Source organism: Solea senegalensis, unplaced genomic scaffold (assembly GCF_019176455.1).
Source record: "Solea senegalensis isolate Sse05_10M unplaced genomic scaffold, IFAPA_SoseM_1 scf7180000012526, whole genome shotgun sequence".
Classification (NCBI taxonomy): Eukaryota; Metazoa; Chordata; class Actinopteri; order Pleuronectiformes; family Soleidae; genus Solea; species Solea senegalensis.
Window position 1 is genome coordinate 1 of NW_025320647.1, and position 6,766 is coordinate 6,766.

Genomic DNA, 6,766 nt, shown 5'->3' on the forward strand with positions numbered 1-6,766 from the left:
CTAAATCCAGCGCCTTGGACCCCTCGGCCACACTACCTGGGGAAGGGCTTCACTTTTCAGCTTTTTCAGCTTCAGGAAGAAGAACGTTTACCCTGAAGAAGGGTTTCCCTCTGCTGTCTGCCCAAAAGTTATAAAGACAAGGAAGATTTCAGCACACCAAGGATTGACCACCATCACTAGTATTGTGTGCACGGACTGTTGTCTTAAGGTTTGAGCAAGTGGGCGCCACCTGTCACTTGTCTGGCTTGACGAGCGTCAGCAATTCTCTCAGACAACACACAGCCTTGCCTTAGCAGAGGATGGTTTCGATCCATCGACATCTGGGTTATGGGCCCAGCACGCTTCCGCTGCGCCACTCTGCTGATGACGACTGTGTCAAATGAGAACAAGAGTTGGGCAAACTCTTCTTCAGTAGGTCAGTAGGTCGATCATGTATACACATTAAGTTATACGTGCAGATTCACCACCAGCAGCAGCCTACTTGAGCCTGTTTAGTCTGTGAAACCCAACTGGAAGATAGCCAAATACCTTGTCAAACACTCACTACAAGGGGCCGGTTAGCTCAGATGGGCAGAGCGTGGTGCTAATAACGCCAAGGTCATGGGTTCAACCCCCATACTGGCCATGAAAGTCCGCTTCGTACAATAAAAAAAGAAAGCCACAAGCAAGACTGGTGGCAGAGTATGTCAATTGTTCAAATCGGTGGTCTTTTTTTGCTTGGAGGTAACAATGTCTCCCAGTGCAGCACCACCAGCCACGTTTACACATGCAACTCCCAAAATTGCTAAGCCAAAGGAGAGATTCAGACAGTAAGACAGCCTGGTGTCTGTTGGCAAGCTTCACACTGGTGCAGGTACAACGGATTAAGCTAATGGTGTACAGGGACCTCTCCGTGCCCTGGATGACAGGTGTTCAACTTTTAGGTAATCGATGACAAGACTTTAACAAGCTATGTCGTGAGGCACGACTCGCAAGCCACAGCCACACGCAACGTTTTACAGAACTCCTTCAAAGTGTGGTAGGACACAAATTATGGCTCTGAGAGAAAGCCTTTCAAACAATTATTGTCATATGGCAGTGGTGGGATTTGAACCCACGCCTCCTCAGAGACTGGAGCCTAAATCAAGCGCCTTGGACCCCTCGGCCACACTACCTGTGGAAGGGCTTCACTTTTCAGCTTTTTCAGCTTCAGGAAGAAGAACGTTTACCCTGAAGAAGTGTTTCCCTCTGCTGTCTGACCAAAAGTTATAAAGACAAGGAAGATTTCAGCACACCAAGGATTGACCACCATCACTAGTATTGTGTGCACGGACTGTTGTCTTAAGGTTTGAGCAAGTGGGCGCCACCTGTCACTTGTCTGTCTTGACGAGCGTCAGCAATTCTCTCAGACAACACACAGCCTTGCCTTAGCAGAGGATGGTTTCGATCCATCGACATCTGGGTTATGGGCCCAGCACGCTTCCGCTGCGCCACTCTGCTGATGACGACTGTGTCAAATGAGAACAAGAGTTGGGCAAACTCTTCTTCAGTAGGTCAGTAGGTCGATCATGTATACACATTAAGTTATACGTGCAGATTCACCACCAGCAGCAGCCTACTTGAGCCTGTTTAGTCTGTGAAACCCAACTGGAAGATAGCCAAATACCTTGTCAAACACTCACTACAAGGGGCCGGTTAGCTCAGATGGGCAGAGCGTGGTGCTAATAACGCCAAGGTCATGGGTTCAACCCCCATACTGGCCATGAAAGTCCGCTTCGTACAATAAAAAAAGAAAGCCACAAGCAAGACTGGTGGCAGAGTATGTCAATTGTTCAAATCGGTGGTCTTTTTTTGCTTGGAGGTAACAATGTCTCCCAGTGCAGCACCACCAGCCACGTTTACACATGCAACTCCCAAAATTGCTAAGCCAAAGGAGAGATTCAGACAGTAAGACAGCCTGGTGTCTGTTGGCAAGCTTCACACTGGTGCAGGTACAACGGATTAAGCTAACGGTGTACAGGGACCTCTCCGTGCCCTGGATGACAAGTGTTCAACTTTTAGGTAATCGACGACAAGACTTTAACAAGCTACGTCGTGAGGCACGACTCGCAAGCCACAGCCACACGCAACGTTTTACAGAACTCCTTCAAAGTGTGGTAGGACACAAATTATGGCTCTGAGAGAAAGCCTTTCAAACAATTATTGTCATATGGCAGTGGTGGGATTTGAACCCACGCCTCCTCAGAGACTGGAGCCTAAATCCAGCGCCTTGGACCCCTCGGCCACACTACCTGTGGAAGGGCTTCACTTTTCAGCTTTTTCAGCTTCAAGAAGAAGAACGTTTATTCTGAAGAAGTGTTTCCCTCTGCTGTCTGCCCAAAAGTTATAAAGACAAGGAAGATTTCAGCACACCAAGGATTGACCACCATCACTAGTATTGTGTGCACGGACTGTTGTCTTAAGGTTTGAGCAAGTGGGCGCCACCTGTCACTTGTCTGTCTTGACGAGCGTCAGCAATTCTCTCAGACAACACACAGCCTTGCCTTAGCAGAGGATGGTTTCGATCCATCGACATCTGGGTTATGGGCCCAGCACGCTTCCGCTGCGCCACTCTGCTGATGACGACTGTGTCAAATGAGAACAAGAGTTGGGCAAACTCTTCTTCAGTAGGTCAGTAGGTCGATCATGTATACACATTAAGTTATACGTGCAGATTCACCACCAGCAGCAGCCTACTTGAGCCTGTTTAGTCTGTGAAACCCAACTGGAAGATAGCCAAATACCTTGTCAAACACTCACTACAAGGGGCCGGTTAGCTCAGATGGTCAGAGCGTGGTGCTAATAACGCCAAGGTCATGGGTTCAACCCCCATACTGGCCATGAAAGTCCGCTTCGTACAATAAAAAAAGAAAGCCACAAGCAAGACTGGTGGCAGAGTATGTCAATTGTTCAAATCGGTGGTCTTTTTTTGCTTGGAGGTAACAATGTCTCCCAGTGCAGCACCACCAGCCACGTTTACACATGCAACTCCAAAAATTGCTAAGCCAAAGGAGAGATTCAGACAGTAAGACAGCCTGGTGTCTGTTGGCAAGCTTCACACTGGTGCAGGTACAACGGATTAAGCTGCTAACGTGTACAGGACCCTCCGCCCTGATGACAAGTGTTCAACTTTAGGTAATCTACCTACAAGACTTTAACAGTGCCACGCCGCGTGAGGCAATCTACTCGCCAGCTTCACAGCCACACCTAACGGCTTACAGAACTCCTTCTGCGCGTGGTAGGACACAAATTATGGCTCTGGAGAGAAAGCTCAAACAATTATTGCTTCTATGGCAGTGGTGGATTTGAACCCACGCCTCAGAGACTGGAGCCTAAATCCAGCTCTTGGACCCTCGCCACACTACCTGTGAAGGGCTTTCAATTTCTTTCAGCTTTTTCAGCTTCAGGAAGAAGAACGCTACTCCTGAAGAAGTGTTTCTCGCTGCTCCGCCCAAAAAGTTGGTAAAGACAAGGAAGATTTCAGCACACCAAGGATTGAAGACCATCACTAGGTGGTATTGTGTGCACGGACTGTTGTCTTAAGGTTTGAGCAAGTGGGCGCCACCTGTCACTTGTCTGTCTTGACGAGCGTCAGCAATTCTCTCAGACCACACACAGCCTTGCCTTAGCAGAGGATGGTTTCGATCCATCGACATCTGGGTTATGGGCCCAGCACGCTTCCGCTGCGCCACTCTGCTGATGACGACTGTGTCAAATGAGAACAAGAGTTGGGCAAACTCTTCTTCAGTAGGTCAGTAGGTCGATCATGTATACACATTAAGTTATACGTGCAGATTCACCACCAGCAGCAGCCTACTTGAGCCTGTTTAGTCTGTGAAACCCAACTGGAAGATAGCCAAATACCTTGTCAAACACTCACTACAAGGGGCCGGTTAGCTCAGATGGTCAGAGCGTGGTGCTAATAACGCCAAGGTCATGGGTTCAACCCCCATACTGGCCATGAAAGTCCGCTTCGTACAATAAAAAAAGAAAGCCACAAGCAAGACTGGTGGCAGAGTATGTCAATTGTTCAAATCGGTGGTCTTTTTTTGCTTGGAGGTAACAATGTCTCCCAGTGCAGCACCACCAGCCACGTTTACACATGCAACTCCCAAAATTGCTAAGCCAAAGGAGAGATTCAGACAGTAAGACAGCCTGGTGTCTGTTGGCAAGCTTCACACTGGTGCAGGTACAACGGATTAAGCTAACGGTGTACAGGGACCTCTCCGTGCCCTGGATGACAAGTGTTCAACTTTTAGGTAATCGACGACAAGACTTTAACAAGCTACGTCGTGAGGCACGACTCGCAAGCCACAGCCACACGCAACGTTTTACAGAACTCCTTCAAAGTGTGGTAGGACACAAATTATGGCTCTGAGAGAAAGCCTTTCAAACAATTATTGTCATATGGCAGTGGTGGGATTTGAACCCACGCCTCCTCAGAGACTGGAGCCTAAATCCAGCGCCTTGGACCCCTCGGCCACACTACCTGTGGAAGGGCTTCACTTTTCAGCTTTTTCAGCTTCAAGAAGAAGAACGTTTATTCTGAAGAAGTGTTTCCCTCTGCTGTCTGCCCAAAAGTTATAAAGACAAGGAAGATTTCAGCACATGGATTGACCACCATCACTGGTATTATTGTTACCGGGACTGTTGATGTATGAGTAGCCACCTGTCTGTCTGTCTTGACGGTCAGCAATTCTCTCCAGACAACACAGCGCGCCAGCAGAGAGGATGGTTTCGATCGACATCTGGGTTATGGGCCCAGCACGCTTCCGCTTCTTTCACTCTGCTGATGGCGACTTCAGTGTCAAATGTAAAGAGTTGAACCTTTGATGCCAGGTCCGGTAGGTGGATCGTAATACACATTAAGTTATACGTGCAGATTCACCACCAGCAGCAGCCTACTTGAGCCTGTTTAGTCTGTGAAACCCAACTGGAAGATAGCCAAATACCTTGTAAAACACTCACTACAAGGGGCCGGTTAGCTCAGATGGTCAGAGCGTGGTGCTAATAACGCCAAGGTCATGGGTTCAACCCCCATACTGGCCATGAAAGTCCGCTGCGTACAATAAAAAAAGAAAGCCACAAGCAAGACTGGTGGCAGAGTATGTCAATTGTTCAAATCGGTGGTCTTTTTTTGCTTGGAGGTAACAATGTCTCCCAGTGCAGCACCACCAGCCACGTTTACCCATGCAACTCCCAAAATTGCTAAGCCAAAGGAGAGATTCAGACAGTAAGACAGCCTGGTGTCTGTTGGCAAGCTTCACCCTGGTGCAGGTACAACGGATTAAGCTAACGGTGTACAGGGACCTCTCCGTGCCCTGGATGACAAGTGTTCAACTTTTAGGTAATCGACGACAAGACTTTAACAAGCTACGTCGTGAGGCACGACTCGCAAGCCACAGCCACACGCAACGTTTTACAGAACTCCTTCAAAGTGTGGTAGGACACAAATTATGGCGCTGAGAGAAAGCCTTTCAAACAATTATTGTCATATGGCAGTGGTGGGATTTGAACCCACGCCTCCTCAGAGACTGGAGCCTAAATCCAGCGGACCCGGCCGCACCTGTGGAAGGGCTTCACTTTTCAGCTTTTTTGCTTCAGGAAGAAACGTTTACCCTGAGTGTTCCCTCTGCTGTCTGCCAAAAGTTATAAAGACAGGAAGATTTCTAAGCACACCAGGATTACGACCACCATCACTGGTATTGTTGCCGCGGACTGTTGTCTTAAGGTTGAGAGCAGTGAAACAGCCACCTGTCACTGTCTGTGTGGCCCGGCGTCAATTCTCTCGGAAACAACACACAGCCTTTGCCTTAGCAGAGGATGGTTTGATCCATCGACATGGGTTGGGCCCAGCACGCTTCACTGCCACTCTGCTGATGACGACTGTGTCAAATGAGAACAGAGTTGGGCAAACTTCTTCCAGTAGGTCAGAAAAAGATTGGGCATGTATACACATTAAGTTATACGTGCAGATTCACCACCCGCAGCAGCCTACTTGAGCCTGTTTAGTCTGTGAAACCCAACTGGAAGATAGCCAAATACCTTGTCAAACACTCACTACAAGGGGCCGGTTAGCTCAGATGGTCAGAGCGTGGTGCTAATAACGCCAAGGTCATGGGTTCAACCCACATACTGGCCATGAAAGTCCGCTTCGTACAATAAAAAAAGAAAGCCACAAGCAAGACTGGTGGCAGAGTATGTCAATTGTTCAAATCGGTGGTCTTTTTTTGCTTGGAGGTAACAATGTCTCCCAGTGCAGCACCACCAGCCACGTTCACACATGCAACTCCCAAAATTGCTAAGCCAAAGGAGAGATTCAGACAGTAAGACAGCCTGGTGTCTGTTGGCAAGCTTCACACTGGTGCAGGTACAACGGATTAAGCTAACGGTGTACAGGGACCTCTCCGTGCCCTGGATGACAAGTGTTCAACTTTTAGGTAATCGACGACAAGACTTTAACAAGCTACGTCGGGAGGCACGACTCGCAAGCCACAGCCACACGCAACGTTTTACAGAACTCCTTCAAAGTGTGGTAGGACACAAATTATGGCTCTGAGAGAAAGCCTTTCAAACAATTTTTGTCATATGGCAGTGGTGGGATTTGAACCCACGCCTCCTCAGAGACTGGAGCCTAAATCCAGCGCCTTGGACCCCTCGGCCACACTACCTGTGGAAGGGCTTCACTTTTCAGCTTTTTCAGCTTCAAAAAGAAGAACGTTTACCCTGAAGAAGTGTTTCCCTCTGC

At 48.5% G+C, this 6,766-nt stretch overlaps 10 non-coding genes across 10 annotated transcripts; 6 read left to right on the forward strand and 4 right to left on the reverse strand.

Annotated features, from left to right (window-relative positions):
• The first annotated feature begins 551 nt into the window (after positions 1-551).
• trnai-aau lies at positions 552-625 on the forward strand. Its single transcript has one exon. It is a non-coding gene; the product is annotated as a tRNA-Ile (tRNA).
• A 447-nt stretch (positions 626-1,072) lies between these two features.
• trnal-uag lies at positions 1,073-1,154 on the reverse strand. Its single transcript has one exon. It is a non-coding gene; the product is annotated as a tRNA-Leu (tRNA).
• Positions 1,155-1,668: 514 nt separating this feature from the next.
• On the forward strand, positions 1,669-1,742 carry trnai-aau. Its single transcript has one exon. It is a non-coding gene; the product is annotated as a tRNA-Ile (tRNA).
• A 447-nt stretch (positions 1,743-2,189) lies between these two features.
• On the reverse strand, positions 2,190-2,271 carry trnal-uag. Its single transcript has one exon. It is a non-coding gene; the product is annotated as a tRNA-Leu (tRNA).
• Positions 2,272-2,785: 514 nt separating this feature from the next.
• trnai-aau lies at positions 2,786-2,859 on the forward strand. The gene has a single exon. It is a non-coding gene; the product is annotated as a tRNA-Ile (tRNA).
• Positions 2,860-3,905: 1,046 nt separating this feature from the next.
• On the forward strand, positions 3,906-3,979 carry trnai-aau. The gene has a single exon. It is a non-coding gene; the product is annotated as a tRNA-Ile (tRNA).
• A 447-nt stretch (positions 3,980-4,426) lies between these two features.
• trnal-uag lies at positions 4,427-4,508 on the reverse strand. The gene has a single exon. It is a non-coding gene; the product is annotated as a tRNA-Leu (tRNA).
• A 485-nt stretch (positions 4,509-4,993) lies between these two features.
• trnai-aau lies at positions 4,994-5,067 on the forward strand. The gene has a single exon. It is a non-coding gene; the product is annotated as a tRNA-Ile (tRNA).
• A 1,019-nt stretch (positions 5,068-6,086) lies between these two features.
• trnai-aau lies at positions 6,087-6,160 on the forward strand. The gene has a single exon. It is a non-coding gene; the product is annotated as a tRNA-Ile (tRNA).
• Positions 6,161-6,607: 447 nt separating this feature from the next.
• On the reverse strand, positions 6,608-6,689 carry trnal-uag. The gene has a single exon. It is a non-coding gene; the product is annotated as a tRNA-Leu (tRNA).
• Between the last annotated feature and the right edge of the window lie 77 nt (positions 6,690-6,766).